The sequence below is a fragment of the Neovison vison genome, chromosome X (assembly GCF_020171115.1).
Source record: "Neovison vison isolate M4711 chromosome X, ASM_NN_V1, whole genome shotgun sequence".
NCBI lineage: Eukaryota > Metazoa > Chordata > Mammalia > Carnivora > Mustelidae > Neogale > Neogale vison.
The window spans coordinates 37,027,322-37,045,476 of record NC_058105.1 but is presented as its reverse complement, the minus strand read 5'-3'; the positions used below and the strand labels follow the sequence as shown (position 1 = coordinate 37,045,476).

Here is an 18,155-nt window from a genome sequence, read left to right as displayed (position 1 = left end):
TTCTTTTTTCAACTTCCAGCATGATCATAATTTTAAATGAATTACTCCAAAGAGGTATCCCATTCTCTCATATTCTCCATATGTTGTCTCTGTGACTCTAGAGGACTGTTGTGTGACCTTTCCTAAAAGGAACTTAGCAAATATGATTAGTTCACTCTCTGTCTTAAAACTTGTTTTGCTAGCATTATGGAGAAATGATGGCCAGATGTTATGGAGTGTTGAGTAAATTGGAGAAAAGTGTACTGTGGAGGGTCATAACCCATTTTGATTATTGAAGTATGTCAGGATATATTTGTCTTCATAAAAATAAGTTTGAAAGTGGAGAGGGACAAATCACCCATAAACTTTTACCTGACCATGATAATTTAATGTTCTCTTCTAATTATATCTGTGGGTGTATTTTACATCACTATAATTCAAAGGTACTCAGTACTTTGCATTCTTTGTCATTTTTTATGACAGTTTATTGTCTCCTTGCTGGGATTTACCGTAATTTATACAGTCTAGACAAATCCTTGGGGGGTATGGATTTCGAAGTAGCAAGGGATGATTTTTGGAGTTACATTTTAATTTTTGCACATGGGGGAAAATTTGAACTTTTTCTTAAAGATGAGAGGCCACGGAAGGTTTTAGTGAGAGCCACATTTTAATGAAATTAAATATATCTATATATCTATGTACTTAAACTAATTGAGGTAATTGATTGATTGATTGAATAATGCTCCGTGTTTTGAAATGTGTGTTTCACGGACAGAGTTTCCCTATCTAGCTTGTCATCTCTGAATGCCACTGCCATATCTGCCAGAGTCTACAGCGTAGTCCAGAGACTCCATCAGCATAACCTGTTGGCCTGACAGGTGGTGTCCCAAATCCAAACCATTTCCCCCAGTAAAGAGTGCCGGTGTAGCTGGACGGATTTCCTCCCCTGGAAATTTATCTGAAATTCCAGTCTGCCCAAGGGAGGCCAGTTAATGAAGATCCATGAAATGCCCCCGCCTCTCCAGGTGCGCCTCTCTCTTGATGGCCCCACCTCTGTCTAGACAACCCTGACAGTGTAGAAGTTTCCATCTCCTTTTCCTTTCCCTCGCTCTGTTCCCTCCCCTTCAGTTTTTTCCCCCCTCCCAGGCGCTTCCTGCCTGGAAACAAAAGATTGGTCCCCAGCAGCCCACTCAGGGCGATTTTAGTTTTCTGCTCACCCTCTGATTGGCCCGCGTGCGGTGCAGAGCCCGGGTGACGTCATAGCCGACAGGAGCTAGGGAGCGGTTGCCGAGCGGGGCTCTGCCGCGGGCGGGCAGCTGTCGGCAGCGCACTGTCTGGGGGCTCGCGCGGGGGGCTGCGGCTTTTCCCGGCCCGGAGCAGGTGTGCGAGGCCGGGAGGAGAGCCGGGGAGAGCGGGCCGGGCCCGGGGCTGCGGCTGCGGCTGCGGCCCCCCCAGCCCCGCCAGCCTGAGCGCTCGGAGGTAGAGAGGAAAGGTCTGGACAGGGTGGCTGGACCAGTGGCAGGTAAATCCCGCGACTCACGGCGCCAGGCTCGCTCAGGGAAGGGTGTGGCGCTGCTGGGCAGATTTTCTGCCTTTCCGGGCCTACCGCCCCCACCCGCTCCTGTTCTCACGGCGCCCCAGCTTCGGGTCCCCTCCGGGGCGCCCCTGGAGCCGGGAGACCCGGCGCGCAGTTCTCCGGCTCGCGCTGGGCGGACGCGGACGAGTGGGTGTGTCAGGGCCACTCTCGGAGGGCCTGGACCCCGGTGCACTGGGGCAAGCCCTAGGCTCGCCAACTGGGGCCTGGGCCGCTGGAGGCCAAAGCCGCCCCCAAAGCAACGTCAGCCCGTTAGTCCTACAGTATCTTCCCGCCCCCTCCCCCAGCCACAGAAGCGACGGCAGTTCCCCCCCCCCCCCCCGCCAAAAAAAAAAAAAAAAAAACCCACCAAGGGGAGGAGGTGTGGCCGTGGTTGGGACAAGTCCGGGGTAACAGAAAAAGTGACGATTTTCTTCTATGGGGCGCCCTTTTATTTTTCTTTACCCTCCTCCCCTTATTTGGTCGGGGGAGGGTAATGACAGGACTACTCATTTCTTGTCATGTGGAGGTTGGCATGATGCAGTACTATCCCTAAAAAGCCTGGGGCGCCTCTGTTGGCCTTTGTCTTGGCCGGGAGGAGAGGGCAGGGGTCACTAGGGGTCATTAGTCCATGGCCCCCCTACCCTCTCCTCAGCACGCAGAGGGCCTTTCCCTCAGTTTGTTTGGTCCCACCTTCCAGAATCCAGTGGCAGACTCTGGACTTGAGGGTTCTAGGCTGTGGTCTGTAGAAGCAGAGGAGAGAAGGGTGAGTGGCTTGGCTTGGGGAAGCATGAAAGGGGGTGGTTGCAGTGTTATTTTTTTTTTTAATGGCTTTCAGCAGGGAAGCCTTTAGCCATGTTAGTCTTGCTCCCCCCGTGGTTTTGCAGACTCAAATCCAGGCCAACTGTATGACTGTCTGAGGTGTTGGAACAGAAGGAAGTCCATTCCCGTTGGTGACAACACTGTGGCCCTGTTCTGGGATGACCGAGGTATAAAGGTCAGTGTGGTTTTCACCGGGCCATTTGCAAAATTGTAATTGGGTAGGTCTGTGATTTGGTACTTGAAGCCCCTAACCAGGGGCACGTTTGGGTAAAGGGGCTTAATCTGATAATGGATGACTAAGAGGCCAGGGCTTGGAGGGAGAGTCGTATCAGCCTCCGTTTCTGGATACAAATGTCATACTTCCCTCCTCCATGAAAAAGGCAAAATGAGAAGAGACGGGCCTGAATGCTGAGTAAAAGCCAGCAGCTGAGAATCTTGAGGCCAGAGGGACCTTGCCCTGTCAAAGAGTGGACTCTTCAAGCCTCCAAGCAGGCAAGTGGGCCTTGTAGGAGAGACTGAACAGGAAACGGAAGGGTCATTTGTAATACAGATGCAGGAAAAGGGGCCACAACACCCCAAAGGCTCTGACCATTGCTGCAGGTTACAGGTTGTCTGGTTAGAGGCCGAACTAGCATACTAAGCAAACAAGGATGCTGAGGTCTTTGGGGGAGAAGGTGGTAGATGTGACAAGCCAGAAAAATGAGGAATAACTGAGGGGGGGGCAGAGATGAGGGGTGCCGCCCCCATCAGAGACTCTGCTTTTGGGAGGTCAGAGACGAAGCTACTGTGAGGTCAAAGAGGGTGGCCAAGGCAAAAGAAATCAGGGCTAGAAGTCTAGATGCAGGTAAGCTCAGATGGAGCAGGTAGGAACAAAGCCATAGAGAGATAGAACAAGAAGAAAGCGATGGTCTTAACCAGGAGCCCTAAGGCCCCGAATTTCCTGGTGAGATGGAGAAATGGTGGTTGTCCAGGCACGTGTGGCTCAGCCCAGACTTAGGGGGACAATTTCTTGATATTTAGGGACTCAGTAGCATTTCCATCCATGTAACCTGCCTTCAGGAGCTAGTAGCTTTAGTCATAGGAAGGAGAAGAAACTGCATGAACAGCAGACTCCACAATGGCTCTTTCCTCCTGGGTAAGGAGAAGGAAGAAGGGAGTGGGCAGGGTCCCAAAGGGGATTGCAGGGGGAGCTTCATATCCCCCCAAGATAGGTAGGTTGACTGTTTTCTACAACGGGAGGGCCAGGGCCGGGTCTGGGATCCCTGCTGCAGGCACGGGTGTCTGCCTGAGCTCCAAAAATGCCCTTTTTCCCCGGGGCCCATGGGACTCTGTGTAGGTGAGGAATGGTGAAAACCCCTGTCCTAGAAGGTAAGTGCAGTTGTTAAGGCTTCTGAGGCTCACTGTTGTCCTCCAAGCTCCCCACCTGCCAGAGGCTAGGCGGTTCCCTCTGCAAGGCCTTGGGGTGGACTTCCCTGCCAACTCCGCACTCTGCAGCTTCTCCAGCAGGGGGCAGGAAAGGATGTGCAGCAGTGGGCAGGGCCAGAGTCCTCCATTTCCAGTGTGAAACTGGAACCTTGGGATCAAATAATAGCTATACGTTTAAAATCTGATTTAGGGGTACCAGAGAACCAAAGGAACCCCTGGAGTCTGGTGGTCTGTTTCCATTCCCTCCTGAAATGTGTCACTTCCTCCTGTGCCCCAGGACCTTGGAAGGCATTTGCGTTTACATACAGCTCAATGATTACCCTGGTCACTAATACACACAGCCTCACCCAGAGTTTAATTGGAAATGTTAATCAGTACAATGGATCCATGTGTGATTTGCACATTCGGTCAATTATCTGCAGGTTGGGGCAATCTGTGCTACACCCATGGGATGTGGTGTGGGCAAAATGGCATAGCTATCCGCTGGGTTTGTGGGTGGGAAGCAAAATGGGGGAGGTGGACCTGGAAGACTGGAAAGAGAGGAACAATTCACTGGTGGGGAATGGGGACCGTTCCTAAAGTGTGGTCACAGCAGAGCCTGGGCAGGTGATCACTGAGACAGACTAAGAATAGGACCATCTTGGAGCCCACACAGCAGGGAGGGAGGACAGGGTTTTGCCCTGAGCTGGGAAGATGCTGGATTTGGAGAAGGAAGGTGTTTTAGAGACTAGAAGACACGGGGCTGGGGTGGAACCAACCCTGGAAGCCAGAAGTGGGGTGTTGTGGTCTGCTTCTGCCCCTCTCCGAGCCTTAGTCTCCTTGTCTTTTGAATGATGGGATTGGATGAGGCAGTTTCTGACATGATCATGACATTTTAGGAAGTGGGTCCATTTGTTCTTGGTCATGAAGCAGATCTACCATAGGACAACATCCCCCCCCCCAATTTACCCTTTTAAATCACACTTTTTGGTATGCCCTTCGATTTGGGGGAAAACAGTACAAAACAAACCCCCAGCCACTACATACATTTATCTCTTTGAGAAGCATTGTTTTATTTTAATTTCATGTGAATGGGAAACAGGAGGGAGAAGAAAAGCCCAAGTGGAGAATCTGCTAGAGACCCTAAAACCAAGCTCCTGAGAAGCTCTTTGGGGATTTTATACAAATCTTACACAGTTGGGTGGAGGCTGATGAGCAGTCATGGCGCCAACTCCCTAACTCAGCCTCAGAACTGAAGGGCCTGGGATGAGGGTTAAGGGAGGCCTGCTTAGGGTGTCTATCCTTCTCCTTTCTCCCTCTTGTCTGTCTGAGCCAGGTGGACTTTTTGGAATTCTGCACCCTCAAGACGCTACCCCTAACTGCCGGCACAATTGCGCCCTCTAGTGACCACAGCGGTGACACCTTTGGCAGAACTGCATCCCATGGCCCAGCTCCCTTTGCCAGTGCTAATCCCTTGTGCAGCTGTTAACTCCCTTGGAGAAGGGCTCCAGTGCTTCCAGGTGGCCTGAAGGAGAAACTGAGGCAGCTGCAACTCCCTGCAGGCCCTTCTTCTATATGGATGGGACTGGGGGTTGAGCAAGAGTGCCATCTCCCTAGCGCTTAGTTTCCTCCTTTGGGCCTGAAAAAGTTTCCAGAACTCCTTTCCCTGTTGTCTTTAGTGCTGGGCTGGGCACCTGCCATGGGAAGATCCTGTGGTAGGGAGAATGGTTGGCCACAGCTTACCCCCAACCCACGTCCACACCCCCCATCCCCGCCGCCAACAACAAAGTGGCCACCTAGTCCCCAGACAGAGGTACTGGCAGGAAGCCGGAATGCAGCAAAGCTAGGGTGCTGGTAGGCAGAAAATGGGTACCGTGAACCCTACCCGCAGCCTCCAGGAAGAGGCTAAGCCCCAGGTGCAGACACAGGACAGTATAAATACACAACAGGACACAGATACAGAATATGGCAGAGCCACGTGATACAGAGTAAAGATTAGATACGTGTCACACACATCCAAGGCATGGACCACGCAGGGCAGATGGGCAGCACATACACAGTGCAGTACAGACACTGTATCCATACACTTGCTATAAACAGGACTGCACCCCCTGACGTGATACAGACGTGACACCCACAAAATAGCATAGATAAAACAAGGCATACACCTGACCAAGTACAGGTACCCAGATACCAAGGGGGTACAAGAAGCAGCACAGATACACCCCCTCAGTGTGTACTCGCACACGGAATACATCTCCACACTCCCAATAAAACACCCCCCGCCCCGGACAGGAGAGGGGAGTGTGCCCTCCAGGTGGAGTGCTGTGTCCTGCCAGGCTCCGCACGCTGGTTCCAGCGGCCTAACCCAACTCGTGTATTTGAAGCCGGCTGCTGTGCAGTTCATCAGAGGCTAAGGCAAGGTGGAGGCAGGCCTGTGGAAAGCTCTCAATCTCACACAGGAACCCAGAGGTGCTCAGTTGGTCCAGGCTGGGGCCTCTACTGCCCCCCACCCCGATCTCACCCTCTAGCACTCTTCCCCACCCCCATGGGTGCTTGCTGCCATCCCCCACCTGGGGCTCAGGGGACTTTTTGTGGCCATCCTTGAACCCCCTTCCAGCCTTGCCCCTCTCTGGAGCTTTGGCAGCCATCACTCACCTACCCCCACCCCCCTCCCTTGAAGGATGAGCTCACACAGCCAGGGAGGGAGTGGGTGCTCACCACTTAGTGGCCCAGTGGGTGGGATCTGGAAAGGCAGCTGGGAGAGTGTGAGTGGGAAGCACTCAGGGAATGCCAGGGCTCCTGAGGGACGCACGGGCGGCTGGGCCCTGGAATCTCACCAGGAGCAAGTGGCAGACCTGGGGTATGGCTTGATCTTCTTGTTCACCAAGGGGAAGTTGGGAATCCTGGGGCTTTTCATGGCTCCCCAAGGGTTCAATTTTACTAGCTCCACCTTTAGCTACCCCTGCATCTGTGTCTTTGGATTCGGACCTGGTGCATTCCAGCATCTGCTGATGTGTGCTAGCCTCGGTCCTTTGCTTTGATGGGATTTCACATATAGGTGCTGCTTTTCTTAGAGGACAGACACATGGAGCAAAGGTGGGGGCAGGGTAGGAAGGATTGCAGAGGGAGTATCCGTCACCTTGAGAGGCTCAAGCAATTGTGGGGCAAGGTGGAAAAGAGAGGGGTTAAAGATCTTGCCTCCGTGGTTGGACATGGGAACCTCTGGGGGGAAGATAGGGTAAAGAGTCACCCTGAAAAACCCCAGGATATATTCTCCCTAAGAAATCTGAGAAAGACTGTCGAGGACTTCCCTGTAGTGGAGATTGGGGTGGGGGAAGCCAGAAAGAGGTTCCAGTTAGGATCAGAGGCTGAGGCCTTCAGCACTGCGAGATGATAGCAAATTAGGGACCCTCCGAGTACTTCCCCCCACCACGCAGTGAAGGAGGTTGCTGAGAAGGGAGGGAGGTGGGGACCTGTAAGTGAAATAGAAAACATTGCTAGGTCTTCGGGAAGCTTAGGTGTCCCCAGAGCCAACGTGCATTTGCCATGATCACTGTGCTGGACCACCACCTGCGAATATGTGGCTCCTTCCCATCTGTTCCATGCGATCTAGTCGTCCTGACTCTTGTCCAGTGTGGCTGAGCAGGTCTTCTCCACGAGCTAGCAGGCAGAGCCAGAGTGAGTGGCAAGGTGACAGCATTTCTCGACCTGAAACTCCCGGTTCAGCGCCCTTTCTGGACTCTGACCCCACAAAGCCCTTTTTATGTTTCTCCCCTCTCCGATTCTCTGCCTCCTCGAGCGGTTTTCTGAAATCCACCATAGCGCGTGTGTGTGAGGTTTGGGGGGTTGGCTGAGGGAGTAGTAGCCGGTGTAGCAAGAGGTTCCTGCGCCCCCACGATGCTTCTCTTGGCAGGTGACCCCCAAGAAAGAGCAGCTGAGTCCTTGCATCTTGTGGCAACTGGTGTGCCCAGCACTGAGTCTGTGGGAGCTGAAGGCAGCCTGGCCCCTTCTCATGGGCAGTGCCTACCTGTGCTGAGGTCCTGCAGCCGTGGCAGTAAGAGGTGAGTAATGGGTTCCAGAGCAGGGAGTCAGGGATCTCCAAATCCAGGTGAAGGCCACCTTTCCACCAGAGCTCTCAGTATTAAAGACCCTGGCTGGGCCTTATGAGCCAGGCCTCAGAGCACAGCCCCTTCTTTCTGGGGGACTGTGGTCCATATAGTTGCTCTTGGTCTCTCAGTTCGCTCCATCTCTAATACGGGGATGATATCTATGACCTACATCATGGTGTGAGTAGGACAAGCAACCAAACGGTCATGGCCAAAACCTTTGCAGTTGTCAGGCTCCATGTAAGAACTTCCATGTAACCACTGACATGCTTCCCTTCAAGCTGGCACTTCCTTTCCTCATGCTTTCTGGATGTCAAAGTGGCATTTCAGCCACATGTCACTGACTGACCAATCAGTTCCTGAAATTTCTCCTCCTCTACGACCTTCATTTGACCTTCTTATTCAAGACGTACCCCCCACCCCATCTATCCTAGCTTCCGGACCTCAAGGGCTGAAACCTTCCAGAACCTTCCCTCTACCTTCTCAACCAAACAGGGAGCACTCCCCCCCCCCCCAACACAGCTCCAACAACACTTGAGCCCATAGTATACGGCATAGCCCTTGCTTTTCTTCAGCCTTTGATCATTCTTGCACAATTTCTAGAGTATTCATCTTGGCAGGTAAACTAGACCATAAATTAGGGGTAGGGACCCGATTTCACAAGTCTCCGTCTCTCTCCCAAGTGCCTTAAATTCCCCAGCAGCATTTTGATTTGGGCCCCTCTCTTCCTCTCTACTTCTTTCAGGTTCCATGGCCATGTCCTTCTTTCCCTTCAGGCATCCAGTAGGGCTTCTGCTGTCAGCTACCCCTCTAGCCTTCTGTTGCCATATGCTGCCGTCCAGCTACCTGTTTGTATCTTACATGCCTCCCTCTCTTTGTCTGCACTTCTATTTGTCAGTTATCCTGGCACCTCTCATAACATCCAAGTCAAAAGCAAGCAACCAATCAAACTTTTAAACAAAAGCAACAACAACAACAAACAAACAACCCCCCCCCAAAAAAAACCCCACAACAGAAACAAAGAGAAAACAAACAAGGAATACACAGTGTAGTTCCTCTTCCCACGGAGCTCGCCCTGGGCCCGACGGGACAAAGGAAAAGTGCCGCTCAGCGGCAGGTGTTTCAGTGGTGCCTCTTGGTGAAGGGAAAGCTCCAGAGGTTCGGCTGGATCTTGAGGGTGTGAAATTACAGCCCTGCTGATACTGATGTATTCAGCATCCTAGAGATGCTGCGGTAGGGGATCTTCTACAGACCTTGAGTGACAGACGGTAGCTAGAACTCACTCAAGTCAGAAGTGAGCCCAGGGGTCTCTCCTGGGTGTTCTGTGACAGTTCCAATAATAACGTCTATTTATTGTCTACGGTTGCCAGCACTGGGGTGGGCATTTTTCTTGCACAAGACTGTTTGATCCCACAGTAACTCTGCAAGGTAGGTATCTTATTCCTACTAGTTACTGCTTTTGTTTCTGATTATAAAAGTGAGACTAGCTCAAGGTAGGTACTATAATCGTGGTTTTGCCCACCAGGAGACCAGGGTTGAGAGGGGCTAAGTAATGTGCTGTATATAACTGGACACGTGCTGTGGCTTTGGGAGGAAAGAGGCTTCCTCGAGAGTTTCTCAGCATCCCAAATGCTTCAGTGCGCTCTCTCTCTCTCTCTCTCTCTCTCTCTCACACACACACACACACACACACACACGGGAGCACACTTGTGTACTCTCGGACCTTCACATAATCCTTATCCCTCCTTGGCTCACACTTTTCCCACTGGACACATTCATGGTGACAGTCACATCCGCCCCCTCATCCTCCACGTATTTACAGTGTGAGGGCCCACACTCACACGGCCGAACACTGCCATGTACATTTTTGTATTCATGTGCTTATAGTGGCACACGTTCCACACTTGCCATACGGCCCCTCATGTTCTTACCCACTCACAACTTTACCTCTTCTTACATGCTCACACACTCACAGTCCACCTTCTAACCTATATCCACACTGACAGTAGAATCACATTTGACCCTCAAATTCCTCTGTGCTCACACACAGTCTACACGCAGACCCACACCAACTTTCCCTTGTCCGCTGCTTATAGAACCATAATTACCCTCGATTTTATGCATTCTAACACATTTGCACGGTCACGGTTTCCTGCTCACCGCAAAACAATGACACAGCTCGTAACTCCTCGCAGGGACACACGCACATGCATGCACGTTGCCACCACAAATACACTCTCCCCCATTTCAGCTGCTATACCATCTTAGAGTCTTACCCTCAGTATTACATGCTCTGGGGCTACTACTTGGCACGGACACAACCTCGCCACCTCCGTCACGTTCACACATAACCATGCTTCCACATGGAAACACACTCGTTTTTTTTTTTTTTTAAGATTTTATTTATTTATTTGACAGAGAGAAATCACAAGTAGATGGAGAGGCAGGCAGAGAGAGAGAGAGGGAAGCAGGCTCCCTGCTGAGCAGAGAGCCCGATGCGGGACTCGATCCCAGGACCCTGAGATCATGACCTGAGCCGAAGGCAGAGGCTTAACCCACTGAGCCACCCAGGCGCCCAACACACTCGTTTTGATACCCATTCACATTCATTTGCTCACCTTCATGTTGAGGCTTGATCAACAGATAGAGGCACACACACTTCCACTTTCTCTGACACACATCACCCTGCCCTCATACTCAGAGTCATCACAAAGCTGCATTCACACTGACACACGCCAACACATCCATCCGCTCGCTCGCATTTAGTACTCACACTAATTCACGTCAACATACAGTCACACTTACGGCACACCCCTGCCTCGATACTGATGTTTGCACATTTTCACGGTCTTCCATACTCTCATGTTCACAGCCATGCACACTGAATTCTACACCATCACACTCTGTCACGCTCATGTGCTTTCACGTGTACACCCTCTCCCACGACCATTTCCGTATCACACACATTCACACCAGCCAGTTCCCCACAAGATCCCATTCTTGCCCGTTCTCACTCTTGTCCTCTCATCCTGGCATACCCTCACACTGCCACACACATTCCCTCCAGTACACACGTGGGGACCTGCACAGTGACCTGCATTTAGGCTGGCACACCCGCTCCAACCCACACAATCTACACGGTTGCCCTCAATTCCTGTAAATGTGTTTGTGCACTCACACCCAGACTGCTGGTGACGCCGTGGGTGGCCGCGCAGACTCATACTCACTCAGATTCTCAGTCCCCCTACAGCATTTCCCCTGAGGTGGATATACTTGCTCACATTGGCCCACATATCCACACAGTCACTGAAACATAAATGCATTGCCTCTAGCTCAGCGAACATGCCTGAACGGTCACGGGCTCTTCTGGGAACTCTCACATGGATGCATTGATGCTGACACCTACTCACATGGACATGGACTTATACCCCCTCCCAGGAATGATCTCACTCACCCACATCTGCAACTCACACAGTGACCCCACCCTCAGGCACACGCCCCACATCCCCAAACATACACATGGCCCTTTATGGATATTGCCACACACACCGTCACACACCCCACGTGAGGAGTTCATAGTCACAGTTGTCACTTTTTTTTTTATCCTCCCCCACTCCTTATAACTAGTGCTCTCCTCACCCCTGCTGGAAGGTTTTTCAGCAACCTGTGGCTAATGAAAAAGTGTTGGTCTCAGCCAGGTCACCCATGGGACCAGATATTTCCAGAGCAGAAAGGAGTGCAATTTATGTCTAGGATTAAAAAGAGAAAGCTCAATCCCACAGATCAACTCTTACATCCTTTTGCCATAATTTTATTTTACATAAGTCATCCCTAATAGATCTTAGCTGGTCTACCCAAAAGGGGTTGGGGTTCAGGTGGTTTATTTTCTGGAAGTTTATGGCCTAACTTGCCACTTCCTTTCTCTCCCAAGGGTTGGGGGGCAAGGTAATGCGTGTTTCTTTATGCACTCACATTGGTTCCCTAGGCAAAAGTGTAGGTGTCTGATTTTATGTTTCTGATCTGGAATTCTCTACTGTTTCCGGTAGGCACCTCTAGCCTAGCAAGGTCTACTCTTCCCCTGTTAGCCCTGGAACGTGGTATTCAAGTTTCTGTATGTGCACACATAGACCCCACTGGAATTTCAACAGCTGCTACTGACAAGTTAACAGAGGAAATTTCTCAGTAGGCGTGGATAAAGGCAAGCTGAAGAAACTTCCTTGTGTTCCAGACAGACTGTAGATTTCCCTGCAAGAGGGTAAAAAGAAGTGCAAATCCCAGGAATGAACCAACCAGTAAATTGGGGGGCATGGTGCCAGAATCCTGTGCCATCCCAATTCCTGATGAGAGATTTAGAAACATGAAAGCACCTTGTAGGGGCCTCCTTAATCTGTGGCTTCCCCTACTGGACTCTTTCTGGAGGAAAGATGAGGGCAAACTAGGCCCAAGCTGCCCTTTGATAATGGACTCTAGCACCATGGGGAAAAGCCTGTACTCTGAAATACCACACATTACCCTCTACACCTGCGATTAGACTGAGGCCTTCTTGGAAAGCAGAGACCACATCATCTAACTTATTTTAGATTCCCACGATCTAGTGTGATGCCAGGTCCAGAGCAGCTACTTGTGAAACTCCAGTAAGAAACTGAAAGACGTGGGTGGACGGCAATGTGTCAGGACAGATCCAATGCCTGTCTTCCTCAAACCCAGAATTCCAGTGACATTACTCAGTGTAGATTGAGGATGTCCTAGGGGCCCTATCGAGTGCTAGACCCAGAAAGAGATTCAGATGGAGGAAAGAAACATACCCTGCCCTTGAGGTACCATCATTCCAATGGAAAAAATAATCACACTGTGCAACAGTACCACAAGTTAACAGTCTTGAAGCTTGGGATTGGGGCATTCTTTATCAGCCAGTGGTCTTCAGACTCCCAAGGCCTTGAGAGCGCATGGGTGGTTGGGAACAGCAGCCAGGATGTTGGGTAGTCATTTCCCAAAGCAAACTTCTTTGTAGACCTCTTGCCTCATCCCAAGATGTGCCATCTTTCCAGAAGATGGTGTAGCAGAGCCCTTTGTCAACTGTGCCTAAGGTAGAGGAAGGAAAGTGAGCTATAGACATCAATGGAAATTTTATACTGAGTTAAAATTTAGCCACCACCTCCTCCAAGAGATGGCTTTAGAGAAATAGCCTGGCAAATTTACATTTGACCATTTCTGTGGATATGCTGAGAGTCACCAAAAGCAATTTATGTAATTTTACAGGACTGGGTGAATTTTAGGAAGGAAAAAAAATGCACCTGCCTGAATTCACTTGGATGCCTTGTGAAGTACTAAGTGAACCAACCCATCCCCATGCATTTATATGATATCTTAGACTTTCCAAAACAGTTAATAACCCATTCATCCATTACAATAGAGAAATTAGGAACACCAGCTCTAGAGTCCAAAGACAGGCATTTGAATCCCAGTTTGGCTGCTTCCTAGCTGCAGAACCTGGTTTGAGTCAATTACTCATCCCTCTTAAAGCTCAATTTCCTCATCTGTAAAATGGGAGGGACAATAATATATTCTCCCTCACTGAGTTGTAATGAGGATGGAATGAGCCAGTGTACATAAGCATGTAGCCCACTGTCCAGCCAACAGTATGTGCTCAACAAATGATAGACCTTCTTACCCTTACCACAGCCCTCTGAGGTGGGTGCCTTCAGAGGAGCAGAACCCAAAGACAGCAGAGAAAGAAGATGGTTCTTTGCAGCCAACAAGCTGATTTTCACAGGATTGGTTGCCTGCTTTCTTTACATTTCTGCTTACCATAAGCTAGGAGGCAGTGTTCAACCCCACCTAAGACGCTGAGGGAAGAACAGAACTAACCTATGGAGAGTTGCCACCATTCCTGGGTCCTTCTGGGACATGCTTCTCTGGACATTGAAACAGTGTTTCTTGGTCATGTACCTGTCTCTTCTAGTCCTACAACTTTTCCCTTGAAAGCAGGAAGTCCCCAGTGATGTCACCTTTATTTGCTGGTGTAGAACCTTTGTAGAGGAGAACAGGAGAGGCAGACTCCCTATCCTGGGGGAGACAGAAGTTTAGTATCTAACTATAGACACACCTCTGCCCTTGATTCTATTGTTGAAATGTCTGTTTTGCGGGCAGAGGGTTTGCCCATTTCCTGGCTTTGGTCCTAAGTGGCACAGTGGAGAAACAGTTCACTGTGAAGCCCTCAGGACATCCGTGTTCATGCAAAGGCTATGAGTAACTGAGAACACATTATGTCCCATGGAACTGTTGTGTGGCTGAGGAGGCAGATATCAAAGCATGGGCTTTGGAGCCCCACAGACATAGGGTTATAGTCTTACTCTTCCACTCTATGTTCTTGGCTGGTGATTTGATGTCTCTGGAGGTCCATTTCATCTGTAAAATGGAAATAATAATACCTAATATAGTTACACAAGTGGCATGAACTTGTGCAGGAGTAAGTAACATGAGATCCCGATGCTGGTGATTTTGTTTATGGCTCGTGAAAACTAAGGTCATAATCATAAGCATCTTCTCTGGGTAGAATATCTAGAATTGCTTCCACATATTTCCCACCTTTGGATTCTTTGGTTCTCACAACCTCTTGGCAATGTAGTCCCCTTTCATACATGAGGAAACAGGTTCAAAAGGGTCACGGATGTATCCAAGGTCATGAATCTCATTAGCAGCACTACTAGACTGAGGTGGGACCCAGCCACACTGAACATCTGTGTCTTGGCTTGGCAATGCCTTTCGGGACTACATTGAACAAATAAGAGCTGTTTGAACTGAGCATAATCCTTCTTGTGGAAAAAGAAAATTGAATACTAGCCACGATTCATTTGCTAGCCCCACCCTATTGTATTTTTCTTTGTATCCTGTGCAATGTCTGATACAGTGTTGGAGTGCAACAAATATGATCTCTTAAGAGTGTGCTTTGCAACAAGGCTGAGTGATAAGTGGCCACCGTGGTATTCTTTACCAAAAGGAAGGTCTTTCTCCAGGCATGCTATGTGGGTTTGTTCAGGCTGCTCGAGTAACACCAGATGTCCAGAGTGTGGAATTCCTTAAAGCATTCTGAAGCACATCCACAGACCGCTGGTGCCACATGGCTGTTTTTCTTGACATGAAAGTGACATGACATCAATCTCAGTCAACTCTAGCGAAAGGATGGAAGGACGCAAAGTGGAGCGTTTTTTACCTCTGTGTGGCTTTTTCTTTCTCTTGTGTGTATGTGTGTAGGTGCCTGCCTCATACCCATACTCAAAGTGAAGTACTCTTCTCTTGGTTTCCAAGACATCTAGCAAGTTCCTCCACTTCTTTAACCACATTCCTCAGGGGTCTCTGGTTCTTTTTCCTCTTCTAGCCCCTAGATGTTGGTGTTCCCCAGCAGTCTTTTCTTCTCTCTTACTCTGTACACTTACCTGGGCAGTTGTGTACCTCCCCTCCCATGCTGATGGTCTTCAGGTTCATATCTACAGTGCACATGTCCATCTCTCTTGAACCATTTCATGATGCCAGATCCACATGTTAGAGCAGCTGTTACATTTGTATTTATTGTCTCTAATCTCGGTGTCTCTGTTGAGAGGGCTAGATAGCTGAAAAGAGATTTTTTCCCCACCACCTGTGAACTGATGTTTCCTCCTGCTTGTTATGACTTGTTATGTGGTTTTCTACCTCTCAAAGTCAAGATGCTTAGATATTTGTTGTGCCTCCCATCAGATAGTCCTAGTTTAATTTTTGCAGAGATATATACCATGTCCCTGTGCGTATGTTCTTTCCTTTGTATTTTGGCTTTTATAAAAGTTACCCATTCGAGGTCCCTTTGTGGGTACTAACTAGTCTTTGTAGAATTTTTATGTGAGTAGAGTCTATATAAAAGTTGAAAGGTGGGCGCCTGGGTGGCTCAGTGGGTTAAGCCGCTGCCTTCGGCTCAGGTCATGATCTCAGGGTCCTGGGATCGAGTCCCGCATCGGGCTCTCTGCTCAGCAGGGAGCCTGCTTCCTCATCTCTCTCTCTCTCTCTCTCTCTCTCTGCCTGCCTCTCTGCCTACTTGTGATCTCTCTCTGTCAAATAAATAAATAAAATCTTTTAAAAAAAAAAGTTGAAAGGTATTTTCCCTAAAAGTCATAAATACTGTTAAATTGGCTAAAATCATTAGAACAGTTTGTCCTTATTGTTCTTATGGGAATACAGTGATTATTGGTGCTTTAATAACTGCTGACATGAGAGGCTTCCAACATAATCTATAGTTTTACCTCCCACCATTCTAAGCTAGTCATTTACTCTTGTTTGAAAAGACCCCGAGAAACAGATAAAACCCAAACAAAAGTGAAACTGAGACACAGTTCTATTTGGAATCCCCAACAGAAACTAAAGGTTAAACCAGGGACCTAATACATAGCACAGTGACTATAGTTAATCATATCATATTGTGCACTTGAAATTTGCTGAGTGAAGATTTTGCATGTTCTCACCACACCAAAAAAAAAAAAAAAAAAAAAAAAGTAACTATGTAAGGTGCTGGCTGTATCACTTAAGTTGAATTGTAACCACTTCACGGTGTATACATATCTCAGAACTTCACATGGTATACCTTAAGCATATACAATTCTTATTTTTTAATTATACCCCAGGAAAGCTGGAAAAAACCCAAAGACTTAAAAAAAAAAAAAGAATTTGGCCTCCCACATTGTTTTGGGCCTTTTGGGATAGAACTGTATTTCTTTCTTTTTTTTAAGATTTTATTTATTTATTTGACAGAGAAAGAGATAGCAAGAACAGGGAACGCCAGCACGGAGAGTGGGAAAGGGAAAAACAATCTTCTTTTTTTTTTCCACATTAACATTCTTAGTTTATTAATCCTCTCATGAAAAATCTGCACAATCACGACAGATAAAGCCACTGCAGCATCTTTACTCCTTCTGTTGTCCAATCTCCAGCTCACTTCTTTTTGCCAGCACCAACATTGGCTTTCGCAGTCCCCCTGAGTTTCTTCATTCTGTTCTTGTGTTCTTTTTGCTGTTTTCTTGAGGTCTTTTTCTTCTCATACAGACCATGTCTTGCAAGTCTGTGTTTGGGCTCATTTTTCTTTGCATAATCCAAGGAATCATAAATCATGCAAAGCCAGTTGTCTTGCCACCACCAAAATGGGTTCTGAATCCAAATACAAATATGACATCTGGTGTGGTCTTGTACATTTTGGCTAGTTTTTCCCGAATTTCTGTCTTAGGTACTATTGCTTTTCCAGGATGAAGGACATCAATAACCATTTGTTTGCGCTGAAGTAGTCAGTTGGTCATGAACTTCCTGGTCTGGATAGTTACTGTGTCGTTCATGATGGCGGCCGAGCTTCAAGCAGCCAGAGAGGAAAAGAGTGAGAAGCAGGTTTCTTGCAAAGCAGGGAGCTTGAGTTGGGGCTCGATCCCAGGACCCTGGGATCATGTCCTGAGCCGAAGGCAGATGCTTAACAACTGAGCTACCCAGGTGCCCCTAGAACTATATTTCCATTCATGATCCTTGGACCAGTTAATCCCACCAGGCCTAACATCCCTGCTATCTTTGGCCAGTGTCCAAAACAGACCCCTCTTGAAACATCCTTCCTGCTGTCTTTCCAATCCCCTGGTGCCTGTGCTTGCTTTCTCCCCCGGCTCACCTGTTCAGTACTGTTTCTTCCAAATTATTTCCATGTTGTTACCTAGAATATTCCACCCTATGGCGGAAAAATTAACTGAGTCTTCAGCATTGGACATCTGCCACCTTCTCACCCAAGTAAATATTCTGACGTTCACAGTTAGTCATGCCATCCCATGGCTTGAGGCCTCTTCACCTAGACAGGAAGAGGCCAAACCCCAGAAAAAGGGCATACAAGAACCGTCTTCATTTGGTCTCTACTGGTGTTATTTTTTCTATCCCTCTTCTTTACTGTGGTCCAACCAAGTTACCGGTAGCTCCTCTAGTACACTACATTATTTCTAATCTTCTCTGGGCCCTACCTAACACATCACGTTCCTTGTGCCAAGACATATACTCGCCATGGTGTGGTTAGTTGTTCTGCTGAATTCAGCTCAAGTGTACTTCCTTTGCAAAGGAAAGGACTCTGACTCTGAAAAGGACCCTGACTCTGACCTTCAGTAGCAACCTGCTGCCATCGTTGTACTCACTACAAGGATGGCCAACATCTGTGGCCATCACTGATTACACTTTAATTCTCTTCAAGGGCAGACTGGTACCTTATTCACGGCTTGCCTAGAACC

At 48.8% G+C, this 18,155-nt stretch overlaps 1 protein-coding gene and 1 pseudogene across 9 annotated transcripts in view; one reads left to right on the top strand and one right to left on the bottom strand.

The window, feature by feature from the left end:
- Nucleotides 1–18,155, top strand: part of PAK3 (p21 (RAC1) activated kinase 3) — a 247,440-nt gene that overhangs the window by 126,612 nt on the left and 102,673 nt on the right. For 6 of the 9 annotated variants that reach the window (XM_044235887.1, XM_044235885.1, XM_044235883.1 and 3 more), the window contains exons 1-3: nucleotides 1,421–1,501; nucleotides 2,440–2,549; nucleotides 7,695–7,842. The exons of 2 other annotated variants lie outside the window; for them this stretch is intronic. The gene's annotated coding sequence lies outside the window, so the exon portion shown is untranslated. Of the gene's footprint in view, nucleotides 1–1,420; nucleotides 1,502–2,439; nucleotides 2,550–7,694; nucleotides 7,843–18,155 lie in introns of those variants that run through there. One more of the 9 variants, XM_044235882.1, reaches the window with a different exon arrangement.
- Nucleotides 16,737–17,271, bottom strand: LOC122897600 (annotated as a pseudogene).